This window comes from Triticum urartu, chromosome 4, assembly GCF_003073215.2.
Source record: "Triticum urartu cultivar G1812 chromosome 4, Tu2.1, whole genome shotgun sequence".
NCBI lineage: Eukaryota > Viridiplantae > Streptophyta > Magnoliopsida > Poales > Poaceae > Triticum > Triticum urartu.
Window position 1 is genome coordinate 3268666 of NC_053025.1, and position 18966 is coordinate 3287631.

Here is an 18966-nt window from a genome sequence, read left to right on the forward strand (position 1 = left end):
AGAACCGCGACATGCGGCGGTGGCTGTGGGGGATGCTGGTGTCAGAAATCAAGGATAGGGACACAATCCAACGTTACTGGATTGTTTCCTTCCAGACGGAGGAGCTAGCGGTGAGGGCGTACAATGTGAAGGCAGCGGGTGTCTATGGCAACTGGACCAATATCAACTTCCCCCTCAGCAACCGGGAGGTCCCGGAGTTCATCACCATTGACCCTCGAGTGGTCTCCCGCGGCGAGGAGCAGGAGAATTGGGATGCCTTCAAGCGGCTCGACGTGGCGCACACCCATGAGGAGTACCTGGCCAAGCTCTGCTTGAATCATCAAGGGTTTGTCACCAAGGACTCTTGATGTCTCGAGTAATACAAGAAGGGGGCTATTGACGAGGCGGGGCTGTCTGGTGGGGAGGTCATCGTCCTTTGCTCCAGCGACTCTGCCTCCTCTGTCTGATTTCACACATTCAAATGCAAGGGCTTCGCCGTCCAGAGCTAGGCCGTAGCAGAGAAGATCTACAGGCAAGAGCAGCCCTTTGGAGAGGCTATTCGTGGAGAACTAGCTAGAGAGGGAGGAGCCAGAACCTCAGCGAGGAATTCTATGGTAATGAGGGGCACCCCCGGTGGATCAAATTTGAAATGTTTAATCGCTAATAGTGGTATTTGTTATTTCTTTTATCCACTTAAGAACCATCTGACTTTACCTAATGTTTATGCTACACATATTTGGTCTATATGACCCTACATCCATTCATCATATAATTGAAAGAGTACCACATGAGCTACCAAATTGTCTTTCTCTCACACAAAAAGCTACCAAAGTATTTATTTCTTATTCCTCTAACAGAAGATGTATCTCGAAAGTGATCCAAGTTAGTAACCAATGAGTTCATGTAGTGATTTAATATTGTACATAGAAAATCAAAGATGTAATTCGATATCCTCCGGACGCTGCCTCGTCGAGTAGTACACGGGCTGCAACATTCCGGCTGAGATCCTTCGGATCCTCTCCACCCAGCCGCCGTCATTGCAGGAGGACGAGTTATTTACCCAAAACCACCACACTTGGGGCTAGGGTAACAGGTCAGTACCACATTTGAGCTAGGGTAACAGGTCCGCTCCTCAATCGACGTGATGCACGTGACGAAGAACCTTTGCGTGAACCTGCTAGGCTTCTTGGGCGTGTATGGGAAGACAAAAGATACACCTGAGGCACGAGAGGACCTGCAACGTTTGCACGAAAAAGACAGCATGCCTCCGAAGCAGTATAAAGGTCCTGCCAGCTACACTCTTACAAAAGAAGAGAAAGAAATCTTCTTTGAATGCCTGCTCAGTATGAAGGTCACGACTGGCTTCTCGTCGAATATAAAGGGAATAATAAATATGCCAGAGAAAAAGTTTCAGAACCTAAAGTCTCATGACTGCCACGTGATTATGACGCAACTGCTTCCGGTTGCATTGAGGGGGCTTCTACCGGAAAACGTCCGATTAGCCATTGTGAAGCTATGTGCATTCCTCAATGCAATCTCTCAGAAGGTGATCGATCCAGAAATCATACCAAGGCTAAGGAGTGATGTGGCGCAATGTCTTGTCAGTTTCGAGCTGGTGTTCCCACCATCCTTCTTCAATATCATGACGCACGTCCTAGTTCATCTAGTCGACGAGATTGTCATCCTGGGGCCCGTATTTCTACACAATATGTTCCCCTTTGAGAGGTTCATGGGAGTCCTAAAGAAATATGTCCGTAACCGCGCTAGGCCAGAAGGAAGCATCTCCATGGACCATCAAACAGAGGATGTTATCGAGTTTTGTGTTGACTTCATTCCTGGCATTAACAAGATAGGTCTCCCTAAATCGCGGTATGAGGGGAGACTGACTGGAAAAGGCACTCTTGGAAGAGACTCAATAATATGCAGGGACGGATATTCTTGGTCTCAAGCACACTACACAGTTCTACAGAACTCTACCTTGGTGACCCCGTATGTCGATGAACACAAGAACAGTCTGCGCTCCTGTAACGCCCCAGATATACTTTCCATATTTGTATCCAACTCTTGTCGTTTCCGGCGTTAAGTTATATTTATTTCTCGGGTTCGGGTCTTTGTCTCCATGTGTTGTTTTTCGTTTTCATGCATCTCATATCATGTCATCATGTGCATTGCATTTGCATACGTGTTCGTCTCATGCATCCGAGCATTTTCCCCGTTGTCCGTTTTGCATTCCGGCGCTTCGTTCTTCTCCGGTGGTCATTTCTAGCTTTCTTTCGTGCGTGGGGATTAAACATTTCTGGATTGGACCGAGACTTGCCAAGCGGCCTTGGTTTACTACCGGTAGACCGCCTGTCAAGTTTCGTACCATTTCGGCTTCGTTTGATACTCCAACGGTTAACCGAGGGACCGAAAAGGCCTCGTGTGTGTTGCAGCCCAACACCCCTCAAATTTGGCCCAAAACCCACCAAACTCTGCTCCATGTCCTAGAGCGTTCGATCACGATCGCGTGGGCGAAAACCGCACCTCATTTGGAGTCTCCTAGCTCCCTCTATGCCTATATATAGCCCCCTCCATTTCGGATCTCGTCTTCCACCTCGAAACCCTAGTTAAAAAAAAAACTCCAGCACCGCCGCCGACGGACATGTCCGGAGCGGACCGGACAACGTCCGCCGCGCCCCTCGCCCTCTCGCCGTGCGCCACGTGGCGCCAACCGCCGCAGCCGCCGCCGGCCCGCGGGAGCCCGCGCCCGGCCCCCGCGCCGCCCGAGCGGGCCACTTCCCCGCCGCCTCGCGCCGCCTGTCTTCCCCGACGCCGCCGACCCGCGCCGCCGCACGCCTCCGTCGCCGGCGAGCCCCGCCATCGCGCCCAGCCGCCGGCCGGCCGCTCCACCGCCGCCGCAACTCACCGCGGTGAGCTCCGCCGCCCTCCGCCCGGCCGGGGCAAGGTCCGGGCCGGATCCGGCCGCCCCTTACCGGCCCATGGCCTCTCCCCTCCATCTCCGGCCACCACGCCCTCGCCGGAGTTCTCGAAGAACGCGCCGTGAACAGTGTCGTGAACAGTACCCGCGAGATCCCGATCTGGATCTGAGTTCTCGGTTGACTTTTTCGTCCCTAACCCTAGTTATTTATGCATACTTTGACTGCCCGTAACTCTGTAACCGTAACTCCGTTTTGGGCATATAATATATCAAAATCTTCGCCTCTACATGTACATCATTTCATTCCATTGCATCATTTGCATTTGAGTTCATCTTGATGCCCAAAATGCTGGTAGAAGGAGGCTTCATGAGTTAATTGTCAGATCTGCTAGTTCATCTTAGACTTTTGTCATTTTTGCCATGATTATTGTGTGTATGCTATGCCTGTGAGTCCTTCATATGTTTTGTTAAGCATTTTGTCTTCTTTACAGAGGTGCAACCCATGAATTTTTAGGATGTGTGTGGTGACTTGTGCAAGCTTGCAAAGTGAGGCACCCGGTAAATCTGTTTCAGGGACTTAGTTGTTTTCACTAAGTCTGGGATATTTTAGTTCATGATGCCATATGTTCAGCTTGTTTCCTAATGATCCGTGCCTCTTTTGAGGATGATCAGTAAGGGACTTTTGTTAATCATGTTATGCTCTATCCATCCATTTCTTTGTTTACATATATGGAGTGCTCTAGGTTGACTCAATCGAGCTCAACTTTTGCTTCGTTGTTAATCTGGGCAGACCGTCAACTTGTTTGCGATTTTGCCGATGCTACCGTTAGTGATCCGTGAATGCTATGCCATTGTTCTTGCCATATCTAGCTTGTATTTTTTGCCTTCTTAATGGATGTATGCCTGCCTTGCCATGACTTGCACCTTAGTGAGTGCATCGAGCTTGTTTACATGCCTTCGTGAGTTATATTTCAGCATGTCTCAGTTTTCACTAAGTCTGAAAACTGATTGTGTTCGAGCTATGTTCGTGAGCTCGGTAGAGTATTTTGTGAACCCTTTTGGCCCCAGGTCACTTTGGGTGTTTTGTTAAGCTTGTTGAGTATCTCCATGCCATGTTCTTACTGGTCATGTTCAGGTCATTTATCATGTTGTTTTGCTGCTCCGAAGAGGGCTTCGTGATCTGAAATTTCAGGCTAGTGTTAATTTCACTAAGTCTGGAATCTGTTTTGCATATTCTTTTTTGCCATGCTTGTTTGAACCCCTTAATGGATGAATTTGCCTATGGCTCAGTGCTAGTGTTTTGTTAACCATCTTGTTTACATCACTGCCATGTAGTTTGTTTTCATGTTTGGTGGCTGTAGCATGTTCATTTCGTTGCATTTAGTTGCCTACTTGCTGTAAATCGCAGACCGGTGTCATATCTTAAAACGCTCGCCATTTCCAAACCGTAACTCAGATTCCAATGATCTTTATATCGTTTTCAAGCGATTTCATCCCCTCTATACAGTGGCACCCTTGGAATTCCAAGTTGAGGCCAGGTTCATGCATTTCCTGTCATATCTTGCATTTTGCATCCCGCATCGCATCCCGCATAGCATATCATCATTTCATTGCTTGGTCTTGCACGTGGTTGATTGTATCCTTGTTGCTTGTTTGTATTGTTGGGTAGAGCCGGGAGACGAGTTCGCTACCGAGGAGCCCGTTGAGTTTGCTTGTGAGGATCCAGTCAACTTTGACAACTGTGCAGGCAAGATGATCATACCCTCGAAATCACTACTATCTTTGCTATGCTAGTTTGCTCGCTCTTGCTATGCCAATGCTACGATGCCTAACTTTTGCTTGTCAGCCTCCCAATTGCCATGTTGAACCTCTAACCCACCATGTCCTAGCAAACCGTTGATTGGCTATGTTATCGCTTTGCTCAGCCCCTCTTATAGCGTTGCTAGTTGCAGGTGAAGTTTGGAGGCCGTTCCTTGTTGGAACATCATTTATTTACTTGTTGGGATATCATTATATTGCTATGCTATCTTAATGCATCTATATACTTGGTAAAGGGTGGAAGGCTCGGCCTCTCGCCTAGTGTTTTGTTCCACTCTTGCCGCCCTAGTTTTCCGTCATATCGATGTTATGTTCCCGGATTTTGCGTTCCTTACGCGGTTGGGTTATAATGGGAACCCCTTGATAGTTCGCCTTGATTAAAGCTTTTCCAGCAATGCCCAACCTTGGTTTTACCATTTGTCACCTAGCCTTTTCTTTCCCTTGGGTTCTGCAGAGTCAAGGGTCATCTTATTTTAACCCCCCCCCGGGCCAGTGCTCCTCTGAGTGTTGGTCCAAACCGTCAGCCACCGGTGGCTACCAGGGGCAACTCTGGGCTGGCCTACCGGAAGTTTGGACAATCTGAGTGTGCCCTGAGAAAGAGATATGTGCAGCTCCTATCAGGATTTGTCGGCACATTCGGGCGGTGTTGCTGGTCTTGTTTTTAACCTGTCGAATTGTCTTGTTGTACCGGGTTACCGAGTCTGATCGGTGTGTCTCGGGTGGAGGTCTTTTCCTTCGTTGACCGTGAGAGCTTGTCATGGGCTAAGTTGGGACCCCCCTGCAGGGATTGAACTTTCGGAAGCCGTGCCCGCGGTTATGGGCAGATGGGAATTTGTTAATGTCCGGTTGTAGATAACTTAAACCTTAATTAATTAAATGAATCAACCGTGTGTGTTGCCGTGATGGCCTCTTCTCGGCGGATTCCGGGAAGTGGACACGGAGTTGGAGTTATGCTTGCGCAGGTTGTTCCTCTAGATTCTCGCTCGCGCCTTGCCTCCTCTTCTCGCTCTCTTTTGCGGATAAGTTAGCCACCACATATGCTAGTCGCTTGCTGCAGATCCACATACTTGCCTTACCCTTCCTATAAGCTTAAATAGTTTTGATCGCGAGGATGCGAGATTGCTGAGTCCCTGTGGCTCACAGCTACTATAATTCCAGATGCAGGTCCAGGTGATTCCGCTCCAGGTGACGAGTACGAGCTCAAGTGGGAGTTCGACGAGGACTCTCAGCGTTATTATGTTTCCTTTCCCGATGATCAGTAGTGGTGCCTAGTTGGGGTTTGATTCAGGGCCTTGTCGCATGTTGGGTTCTTTTCCATTTTTTTGGCGCCGTAGTCGGGCCATGAGTGTTTGTTTGATGGATGTTATTTATGTACTCTGATGTGACGTGGCGAGTGTAAGCCAACTATGTTATCTCCCCCTTTTATTATGTATTACATGGGATGTTGTAATGATTGCCTGACTTGCGACATTGCTTTCAATGCGGTTATGTCTCTAAGTCGTGCCTCGACACGTGGGAGCTATAGCCGCATCGAGGGCGTTACAGCTCCAAACACCCGGAGCAGTGCGACGACTGGATTACATGTGAACACATCAGGACTTTCAGCAGTTGGTTGGAAACATGTCTCAGAGGTGACAACACTGTTTGTGATGAGTTGTACTTGTTGTCAAGGGGACCATCTTTGACTGTATTGACTTACAAAGGATACGAGATAAATGGGAATACATTTTACACGATCGCCCAAGATCAAAAGAGCACCAACCAAAACAGCGGTGTCCGCTTTGATGCAGCAACCGAGAGCGGAAAGGACACATATTATGGTTACATAGTGTACATATGGGAACTTGACTACGGACCTGATTTTAAGGTCCCTTTGTTTAAGTGCAAATGGGTCAATCTGTTAGGCGGCGGGGTACAGGTAGACCCACAGTACGGAATGACAACAGTGGATCTGAAAAATCTTGGGTACACTGACGAACCGTTCGTCCTAGCCAATGATGTGGCACAGGTTATCTATGTGAAGGACATGTCTACCAAACCGAGAAAAAGAAAAGATAAGGAAGCGAATACATCATACGATGAGCCAAAGCGCCACATAGTTCTTTCAGGAAAAAGAGACATCCTGGGAGTGGACGGCAAGACAGACATGTCTGAAGATTATGAAAAGTTGCATGAAATTCCTCCCTTCAATGTCAAGGCTGACCCAAGCATCCTGATAAACAATGAAGATTATCCATGGTTACGGCGCAATAAGCAAATGACACAAGCGAAGAAAAAGTGAAGACTTTCTCCCGCAATAAGCAAATGCTATGTGGGTGAAATTATGATACCATCCCAACTTTCAACTTTTTCAGAGTTCATTTGAAATGCTTTCATGTCTTATGGTTCGAAACTTTGATACTTCGAAAGTGATTGTCCATTTTGTACACGAAGTGCATCAAGTTTTTGTCGTAACCCTCTCTACTTTTTGAAACATGCTATGTGGGTGAAATGATGATACCATGCCAACTTTCAACCTTTTCAGAGTTCATTTTGAAATGTTTTCCAATTTCAGAGTCATTTAGCTCAAAGAATGAATTAATAGCAAACAGAATGAACTACCAAACTTTTATGAAAATAAAAACAATCAATTAAAATATTATGTTATGATCAACTAAAATAAAACTATAATATTCTTCAATAGCAAAAAGAATATAATTTTTGTGACCTAAAATCAAACTATAAGTATTTAATTGTAAGTATAAATAAAAAATAAATAGCAAAGAAGAAAAAAAATTAAACTATTGATTCCAATTTAAACTAGTGATTCACACAAATTTTATAAAATTCCAATTTAAACTATTCAAAATTCTAAAACTAATGGCACTAACAGAAAGTTTATAATTTTTGTGACCTAAAAGCAAAAAGAAATCACTAAAAAACTATAACTATTTAGTTGTAAGTATAAATAAAAAATAAATAGAAAAAAATTTCTATTTTTATAGTAAAGTTATTCATAAACTAGTGATTCACACAAATTTTTAAAAATTCAAATTTAAACTATTCAAAATTTAAAACTAATGGCACTAACAGAAAGTTTATAATTTTTGTGACCTAAAAGCAAAAAGAAATCACTAAAAAACTGTAAGTATTTAGTTTTAAGTAGAAATAAAAAAATAAAAAACCAAAAAATGTAGGAATAAAAAAGAAAAAACCAAAAAAAAATGCCACCTACTGGGCAAAGAATATAAGTATTTAAAATCAAACTATAAGTATTTAATTGTAAGTATAAATAAAAAATAAATAGCAAAGAAGAAAAAAATTCTATTTTTATAGTAAAGTTATTCATAAACTAGTGATTCACACAAATTTTTAAAAATTCAAATTTAAACTATTCAAAATTTAAAACTAATGGCACTAACAGAAAGTTTATAATTTTTGTGACCTAAAAGCAAAAAGAAATCACTAAAAAACTGTAAGTATTTAGTTTTAAGTGGAAATAAAAAAATAAAAAACCAAAAAATGTAGAAAAAAAAGAAAAAACCAAAAAAAATGCCACCTACTGGGCCTCCATGGCCTGAATACGACTAGAAACCCAACATGGGCCAGGATTCAGGCCCGCAGAGGCCCAATAGGCCCACAGGCAGTAGCAAGTTTAGGCCCGAAAGCCTGCAATAGAGAGGAGCTCGAATGGGGAGGCACAGCAGGGCTTATAAACCAGTGACGGCGCCCTTCAGCTAGCGATGTGGGACTAAACTTTTGGGCGCTGGCAGCACAAGGGCATTGGTCCCGGTTGGTGGCACCAACCGGGACTAAAGGGGGCATTGGTCACGGTTGGTTTCACGAACCGGAACCAATGCTCTGGCTATATAAGCCAACACTTGTGAAATTCTCGATTCAGTTCGATCGATCTCCTCGTCCTCTCCGACGACGACGCCGCCGCCAGGCTGCTCCTCGTCCTCGTCGCCGCTGAGCCCTCCGTGAGCCCGCGCCGTCCTCGTCGCCGGCATCCCTGAGCCCGCCGCCCTCGTCCCCGTCGCCGCGTGCCTCCCCGAGCCCGCCTCCTTGTCCCCGGCCGTCACCGCGTGCCGCCCGGCCCGAGGCTGCCGTCCCCGTCACCGCGTGCCGCCCCGAGCCCGCCGTCCTCGTCGCCGGACTCCAGCCGTCGCCGCCCCCCTCAAAGTGAGCCCCCCTCTCGAGTGCCACTCTTGCGCCCGAGCGCCCTTGCTCCGCCCCTGCTCCATGGTCGCCGCTGGCCCCGATGCATTCAAGAAGAGAAGGAGAGGACAAGTAGAGGAGAGGAGAAGTGGAGCAGCAGCAATGCGCTGTCCACTTTTCTGAATTTTTTGGAATTTCTGAATTTTTTTGTCCATATAGAAGGTGTTTGATGAAATGCTAGATGGCTTTGGGCATTTTTGGAATTTTTAAAAAAATTTGTGGTGAGGTACTGATGCAAGAAAAAGGCGATGGCAAAATTTCAGAATTTTTGGAGAGGTTTAGAATAGGTTTTCAACAAGTTATTTGAATCTGATTCAAATTTCATTTGAATGAAATTTGAAAATTTTGAACTATGGATCAGAATATGCTAAATATGTCAAAAATGTTTTTTTATATGATGTTTTTTTTCATATATGTATTCATTTTTTTATTTAGGTTGTTAATTAGTAGATATCGATTTTAGGTTAGTGTAGAGGAAAAAGTAAAATAAGGAAAAGGAAGAAAAGAGGAAGAAGGAAGAAGAAGAAGAAGAAAAGGAAGGAGTGGAAAAAGGAAAATAAGAAGAGGAAGACTTCTTTTTTTCTTCTTCGATCTTCTCCTCTATTTTGTTCATGGATATATGCTAAAGAAAACGAGGGGGGTGATAGATGATGATGAGGGGTCGAGAGTGGGACGAGAGGTGGAGAGGTGTCGAGGGGAGAAAAAATATGTTATCAGGGACGAGGGTCATCGAGGGGTCGAGAGAGGGACGAGGGGTCGAGAGAACTAAATAAGAAGAAGAAGAGGAGAGGAAGACGAGGAGAAATAAATAAGAAGAAGAAAAAAGAAGAAAAAGAAGAGCAGAAGAAGAAAAGAATAGTGGAGAAGAAGAGAAAATAGAATATATTCTATTTTCTCTTCTTCTCCACTATTCCTTTCTTCTTCTCCTCTTTTTTTCTTCTTTTTTTTCTTCGACGCGTGGGGGGGGGGTCGAGAACGTCGGACATTCATGAGAGAGGCGAGGAAGAAGGGGAAGAAGAGGGAGAAGAAGAGGAGAGGAAGAAGAGGAAGTCTTCTCCTCTATTCTTTCTTCTCTTCTTTTTTATTCTTCTTCTTCCTCTTTATTTTATCGGGAACGAGGGTCGTCGAGAGGGTCGCCGAGCGGTAGAGGAGAAACCCTAAATAGAAAGTATCGTCGGTCTGAGATACATGTACCGTCGGTGTCGGACACTACACCCACATCCCACAAGTGGCGCGGGCTTCGACACCCATGTCACTTATGGGACGTGGATGTAGTGTCCGACACCAAAGGCCACATGTATCTCACACCCACGATACTTTCTAGCTATTTAGGGTTTCCTCTACCGAAAAGAAGAGGAGAAATAAATAAGAAGAAGAAAAAAGAAGAAAAAGAAGAGGAGAAGAAGAAAGGAATAGTGGAGAAGAAGAGAAAATAGAATATATTCTATTTTCTCTTTTCTCCACTATTCCTTTCTTCTTCTCCTCTTTTTTTCTTCTTTTCTTCATCTTCATCTTCTTCTTCTTCTTCTTATTCTTATTAGCCGGAAGTAGAGAGAGGTTTCCTAGTGTCAAAGTATTGAAGAAATCCATGCCTTCATCATTAGCCGGAAGTAACCAGGGCATGTTGGTACGAAGTTCTGCAAAGTTGTTCTGGAATGGAGTCCCGGATAGAATAATCCGCCTTTTGGTACGAATTCAGCAAAGGCCTTCCAAATAGCGATATTCGGAAGGCTCTTGCTGAACTTTGTACCAAAAAGCGAATTATCCTATCTGGGACTCCGTTCCAGAACAACTTTGAAGAGCTTCGTACCATCATGCACATTTTACTTTCGCCTAATGATGAAGACATGGTTTTGTTGAATCCCTTGACACTAGGCAACCTCCCGACCCCTCGGCGATCCTATCGAACATGAGAGGAAGAAGAGGATAAAAAAAGAAGAGGAAGAAGAAAAAAAAGAGGAGAAGAAAGAATAGAGGAGATCTTCTCCTCTATTCTTTCTTCTCCTCTTATTTTTCTTCTTCTTCCTCTTTTTTTATCGGGAACGAGGGTCGTCGAGGGACATAGATGTAGTGTCGTCGTTGTCGATATATACCCCCTCCCGATAGCTTACTATGATTAGGTAGCTAGTTCTACGTTTGGCACTAATATATCCATCTGTCATGTTTGAATAATAATTGCCATGTTGTAAATATTTGTAGAAACTATGGACACCGCCCTAGACGAAGCAACAAAAGAAGCGTTGTTGAGGGACATAATCGCAGAAGGAAGTGATGCCGTCTCATTGTTTCTCAATGCAACCGATGGTCTGGAAGGAGAGGGTGAACAAGCTGGCTACGGTGACCTAATGCCGGTGCAAGAATAAGAACATGAGGACGGCTCCGGTGACCCAATGCCGGTGCAAGAAGGAGACCGTGATGACGGCTCCGGTGATCGAACCGAGTCCGGCCAGGTATATATATTAGTTAAGCCTATGCTGACTAGCTGATTGATGCATTCATTGTTTGGGTATATACACATATTAATTAAGTCTTTGTTCTTTTTTCTAGCCCTCCGAATCGAGCACAACTTCAGTAAAGAGACGAGGCCTGAAGAAAAAGTTGAGCTCGGATGAAAAGTTTGAGATCATAGCAATCGCGCCCGACGGCCAACCTATTGAACCCCTCCGGACAAAGAGCGCATTTGTTGCTCACTGCGGGGTTCTGGTTAGGGACAAGATCCCGATAAGCATCCAGCAATGGTTTAAGCCGGCTACAGAAGACCCTGAGGTGTCTTATGTCAATGATATGCAGAAAAATGATCTTTGGACTGAGCTGAAGTCAAATTTCACCCTACCGCCTGAGGATAATCCATAGAACCCAGTTAAAGAGAAATTAATCAAGTCTTTTATTCTGAAGAGGATGGCAGAACTATTCAGGAGGTGGAAGAAAGAGTTGAATAAGTTTGTCGAAAATAATGAGACACCAGAATTTAAGGGCAGATATGAGAAGATCAGAGATCACTGGCTCGCATTTGTGGCCCACAAGACATCAGAAAAGAGTAAGAAGATGTCGGCGACAAACAAGCAAAATGCTGCGAAGAAGAAGCTTCACCATCGCACGGGGTCAGGTGGCTACCTCGTAGCCCGGCCTAAGTGGTCCAAGACTGAGAATGATCTGGTTCATAAAGGGATCAAACCAGAGACAATTAACTGGCCAGACCGTTGCCGGACTTGGTTCTTCGGGGCTGGCGGAACACTGGACCCTGTAACAGGGAAGTGCATTTGGACGAACGATCAAATGGACATACCAGTCAGTAAGCTTAAGCAGTATATCGAAGCAGCGCAGGAAGGGACGTTCTTTCCAGACAGAGAGAACGACGAGCTCACAATGGCCCTCGGGAATCCTGAGCACCCTGGACGGACACGAGGCACGCCAGGCTCCATTCCGTGGAAGGTTGGGTTTCCGGACGCAGGCGGTTACAAATCCCATGAGAGGAGGAAAAAAGTGCAGCAGACCCAAATGCAGGCGCTGCAAGCAAGGGTAGACGCGATAGAGGAACGAGAAGCAAATCGCAGCAAACGTACTGCCGAAGCCTCCCCCGAAGCTACCCCGCCATCTCAGCGCAGAAGCAGCGTGGCTTCCACCGAGCTGCTTCAGCCGGAGCATGCCTTGACGGCTCCTGCCAGCTATCCCGTGGATGCTATAACGGAGTCTCAAAATTGCCACCTTATGACGCAATGGATGAATTTGAAGGTCAAGGCGGCTGTTGGCTCTGTTTATCCTACTGAACCCGGCGCAACTTTTCACTGCCGGCCGATTCCAGAAGGATATGCTAGGGTGATGGTGGATGAGATAACGGAGGGATTTGAGGACCTCCAGCTTGACCACCCTACCGGTGAAGGGGAGACTCGGCTGGGGTCTGCTCTGAAGACTCCATGCCTATGGCGGAAGGAGCTCATCAACCTTCCGAACTGGACGCCACCGCCTCCTCCTCCTCCTCCGGCGAGTCAGGGCACTCCGCCTCCACCGCCTCCTCCTCCGGCGAGTGACGATCAGGGCCCTCGGCCGGCTCCTTCTCCGGCGCGTGGCGGCACTCCGCCTCCTTCTCCGCCTGCGCCGACGCGCCCGAGCAGCCAGCCTCCTCCTTCTCCGCCTCGTCAGCAAGGGCGGAAGAGACCTGCCGCCGCTCCAGCTGCTCCGGCGCGTCGTAGTCCTTCTCCTCCGCCTCTTAAGCAAGTAAAGAAGACAACCGCTACGTCTGCTCGGTCGGCGTCTAGCAGTACAACCAGAGGCGGGAGGACATACAGATTCGGTCCTTCTCTGAAGACTCCAGAGAAGTTACCATACGAGAGTACCCAGGAGGAGAACGCCGAGATCGCGCGAGAAGAAGTGAAGAAATTCTTTGAAGGGGTGAAAGCAAAGAAACATCCACCTCCGGAGGAGAAGGTAGATCGGGTGAAAGTGAAGCGCACTCTGGCTGCCCTGACAAAACCACCAAAGTCTGATCCGCCGAAAGGAAACTATGACCGCATTATTGGAAAGGAATTTGCCGAAGCGGAGCGGTCGGGAAGTACTGTCAGTGATCAAAGGCTGAAAGAACGACGAGCTGGGAAACAAATTGCCCAGCTCGGCGAACAAGCGAAGCAATTTCTTTGGATTCTTATGTTTAGAGCTCTTACAAATTTTCATTATGTTTATTATATTCGTGCTCACTCACATCATTACAAATTCAACTTCTTTGGATTCTTATGAAATTAAGAAAGCCATGGTGTTTAATATTTTCGTGCATTCTACTAGAATCCATCCTTTCAAAAGAAAAAAAAGGAAAATTATACTTCTTTTAGAAATTTACTTATGAATTAAATGCGGTGATGTGATCATATATAATTCTATACGTGCAAAGTATTTACCTCTATTAGCATTGAGGGGCCCGCATTTTAGTTTCGCCCCGGGCCCCCAATTTCTCAGGACCGGCCCTGATGATGGTGAACCTTGTTAGAACAAATCTCGGTGTCGTGCTTATGTGATTGCTTGGTCATCGAATGATCAACGGAGTGCCTCGGATTTATTCTAACATAAAGAACTCACACAACTCACCCGCAAAAAAGGAAAATGTTGATTTAGAGAACTGCAACCTGAGCTGGTATCCTAAACTCCACTAGTTGCACTGCAGAAAGAATAACCTGCCACAATGATGGATCAACCACCGCACTGATTGCATAAATTAGAAGTGCAAGTTAGGTTGTCTCTTTCACAGTAGTTGGGAAGAGAAAGGTAATCTAGAAAATTAATAGTGGATCGAGCTTTTGATCTCGCACGCTTTGCACCGGCCGTGCAGGATTGATTTAAAGGAGCAGCAATAATCATCTAGTGGAGTAGTACAACAATTGATGGCCTCTGACTCCGATCATCTTCGTGTCCGCAAGGCCTTCGACGACACCAAGGCCGGCGTCAAGGGCCATAGAACACACAGATCATGATCACCGCTTCACCATCCCGGTAATCGACCTCGCGGCTGCCACAGGTGGTACTACTACCATACCATCCATGCGAGCTGAGCATCGGGCCTCGCGTCTCTGTGGCAAGCTTCTTCCGAAGGCAGGACGCGGCCACGTCCACAAGAGTGCTAGCGCCAATCATCGCCGACGGCGAGGCGCGGTACAGGAGCACGACGATGGCGGACCTGGTCCGGCACAGCAGGGCCAAGGGCCTCGACGGTAGCTCTGCGCTGCAGCACTTGAGGCTCTGAATCCATTCCATCAAAACTAGCCAGCATCCATGCGATGCATGTAATGTCAGTTTCTCAAAACTAAGTTCATCGTCTGAAGAACAGAGCATGCATGCATGCAGTTTCAGTACCGGGTACATATGTAGCTCTACTATGGAAGAATCTAAAAAATGGAAATAAAATGAGTTGATTGAAGCAACTAATAATAAAAATATCACTACGAATGCTTACCGCCGCTACTTAGACTACAAATCGTGGAACAATAAACAAAAATAACAGGCCAACAACTTGTAAAACATAACTACTATCTTGCAAACTCGCGGAACAACCATATGGAGATTATGCAGAGGAACCATGATTCAGACTTTTAGAGATGTGCTGAAAAATATAGCAAACGCGCGGAACAACCATAATTGTGCACCACTCTGCTTTTGCTCTATTTCAGTTTCACAACCATATGGCAAACAGAGGAACCATGATATACAGTTTCAAATCAGTGTGAGGCCTGAATTTGTGCACCACCCTGCTTTTGCTCTGTTTCAGTTTCACAACCATAATTCTTGCTGGCTGGCCTGTTTATTTTCCATGAATTCAAAGAGCTGCTAAGAAGATCTTAATCAACAGCAAGTAATGCTAGCTTTCAAGTAAGAGTCATGTGCAATTAATTTGCTAACTCATGGACAGTAGCTAGCTACAAGGCCTCCTTAATTCGCTACGTAGGTTTCAAGTCAGAGTACAAGAAACAAACTGAAAAGTACCATACATATACAGTTCTTTTCCGGGCTTCGTCTATGTGATTCAACGAACAAATTGATATCAATCATTCTGGAGTCAAAATCGGCAGTACCAATGGTTCTTTCTTTCTTGATAGAATGTCAGTAGAAATGAAACCCATCATCAACACATGAGTAGTACATGCAATTCAATTTGGGCAACAGGTATCTAGCTAAGCTAATTTATATGCTGGCCAAATTAAATAACTACGTCTAGTACTAGAAACAAAAGAAAACAGGGAGGGATCCAAAACAGCGAGCAAGCTACATCTCTGTTCCAACTTGGTGTACCTACCTGCTCTGTGTCCACTATCCAGTAGTCCAGCTAGTCTTGCTGCATGGAAAATATTCTGTAGAGCTTAGGCTTAGTTGCACCCCCTTATCTAGCCATCCATCTCTGCATTGCGATTCGTACAAGAACTTTTCTCTTTTTTGTTTCTTCCAAATAAAACAACATATGAACTTTAAACTTTGCAGCACAACAAAACATTCTAACTAGAATGTGGGAAAAAACTTTCAGATTTTTTCGTGCATCATAAGTACTAAAAATAACATTTTTGAATAAAGAAAATCTCATTTTGTATATTTATGTTGGTCAAAAAAATCTGTAAGTTTTTTCTCTCATTGTAGTAAGAATGTTTTGCTATCTTGCAAAGTTTGAAGTTCATATGTTGTTTTATTTGGAAGCAACAAGAAAGAGAAAATTTCACGCAGTAAGTTAGTTGTATAGCACGGATCTCAAAGCTATACTAGATGGTATGGATAGGAGGTGTCCATAAGCCTAAGCTCTAAAAATCCGTGTCCCCTTGATGCATGCCAAGTTGTGAACTGTAAGCCCTTCTGGGCCAGCCGTCCGGGCTTCCTTCTGCATGAAAAGTTCTGCTCCTCCTTTTCTCCATGATTCACGGCGGGGTCATTTTGGTATTGGTCGTCTTGTACATCCTCCACATCTTCAGACTCTGTTTCAGACCATGACCACTCGTATATACGAAGCAAAACGAAACAGTGGCAAGAGCATATTCAGGCCCTAGCATATACACCACTGAATTACTAATATGGAATGCAATCAACAGCAAGAGATTAAATAAAACAAATTCACTATATATATTACCTTGGGGGGGGGGGGGGGGGGGGGGGGGTAGAAGTTTGTCTACATGTTTGTTTCCTTCCACGCATTGCAATCATGGTACAGAGAAATCAAGAGCAAGGGCTGCCTACATGCAACTTCATTCTGACTAACTGCACTTCATTTGCATGCACAATAAGAGCAGCAGATTCAGTCCCCGGCTGTGCGAGTAGCACCTACTGTACATAACTAGCCGCATGAAATTAACTGCATGCTGTTGCTTTCCTCCTCTATTTTTTCTGGGTTGTCTGCATCCTACTCATCTTCATCCGCAGATTCCATCAAGGCAGCTAAACGAGGCAGTCCATCTTCACCCTCTGATTGGAGAAAGTTAACATGATCTGAGGTTCCTAATTAACAAACAAATCTGAGGTTCGAAATAAACAGCATCAACAATCCATTCCTTCCTACTAACATTAACAGACAAATGAAAGCTTCCTACTGAAAAAAAAGATCTCAGATTAATTTGTACAACATCAACAATCCCTTCCTTCCTAGGAGTACTTACCACACAAATGAAGGCTTCCCAGTAGCTACTACTTCAAAAAAAAAAAAGCCTGAGCACAGTGGTCGGGGTTGGAGGGACGGGAAGGGGAAAGCGAGGTTGGACGGCACTGTGGAGGAACAGGGCGGGGAGCTACCGGTGGGCTCCGGCCATCACTGTGCTGTGTAGACCACAGGTGGCAACAGGGTAGGGGAGCGTACGCACCCGTCCGTGAATAAGTGTACATCTAGCCTTTGTCTTAAATCAAAGTTTTAAAACTTTGACCAACTTTATAGAAAAAAGTACCAGTATTTATGGCACTAAATTAGTATCCCTATATTCCTTTTGAAATGTAGTTTCATAATATACCAATTTGATATCATATATATTACTACTCTTTTCTATAAAACTGATCAAAATTTTAAAACTTTAACTTAAATCAAAGCGTAAAAGTATACTTATTTGCGGACGGAGGGACTATCAAGGAACAGGGCAGGGGAGCCACCGGTGGGCTCCGGCCGCCACTGCTAGCCGACGACCAAGGCCACAGGGACGTCTCCTCCTAGACAACACGTGACCCTCGTCCCCGTCTTGACGCCAACTCCAACGCGCGATCCCAAATGGTCCGGGCGCATTCGTTTGAGGCTAAAAAGACATAACAGGCCGCCCAACGCACGGAAGCAAACGGACTGTTGTCCTTTTTTGTTCACTTTCGACCTGTTTCCGGCCCAACTTTGGGCAACGTTTGCGGCTGAACGGAGAAGGGCACCAAAAAGCCGCGGTGGGAGCTCACGCCGGCGGAGGTCGCCAAGCTCGACGCCGAATCAAACAAGAGGAGGAACAGGCGGGCAAAGGACAAGGAGAAGAAGGTCGCTGCGGGCTACGCCTCCGATGCCGCCACGCGGCCGGCGGGCCGCGCAGCACTAGGCGGACGTCAACGACAAGGACGCCATCGTTACCAAGGCGCACGCCCCCCCCCCCTCTCATGTTAGGGTTGTGCTGACCCCTGCAGGCCATCCTCTCGGTCGCTGCCATGGTCGCGGCCAGCACAGGCTCGTCGGGCGCTCGCCCTCCATAGTATGGTTCCCCGAGCTCGTCTGTCACGCCCGAAACGTATCGTGCGCCGCCGCTCCACGGCCATGGGCAGACACGGTTCTCCACCTCGCCGTCTGCAACGTGGTCGCTCCGGCCACGCCCGCGGGAGTCATCGACCTCAACGTCACGCCGGGGTACAACAGCGTTGGCCAGTCGTCCGACAGGATGCAAAGAAAGCAGCCCCGTTCGTTCCCTTCAGCGAGCATGGCCGACGCCCGCAGGTTGTTCGACGAAATGCCAATACCGACGCCCACGGCCAACGACCCTGAGTTCGCGGAGTTCATGTAGAACGTCATCTTCGAGGGTCGTGGCCAGGCCTTCCACGTCGATGGCCACGCACAATCTATTGATTGCGACGCCACCCAAAGCCAGGACGGACGCGGCCACTATGAAGACACTCAATTCACCGGCCATGATGAAGATGAGGACGGCCATGGAAACTCTTGGGATGAAGATGAGGACTTGTATTGTGAAGATGAGGAAGAATAGGTTGACATTTCGGGCAAGCCATTGGTGTTTGTCGATGAGCTCGCCCAAAGGGCCGAGGCACAAAAAAGGAGGCAAAGAATTCGCACGGGATCGTACACCCAAGATGAGGACACTTTGATTTGCGAGTTGGATGGAGATAGGCCAAGATCACACGAAAGGTGTCGAGCAAAAAGTATCCATCTTTTGGTCAAGAGTTCACAAGAAGTTTCATGAGCGAAGGAAGTTTGCCCCCTTCCAATTTGCTAGCACCCGCGGCATCAAATAAATCCAAAAGAGATGGGGGTTCATCCAACAAAAGTGCAACAAGTATTGTGCCGTGCTTGAGAGCATCAAGGCCTGTCCCGTGAGCGGCTTAGACCTTGGTGACTTGGTATGAGCCTC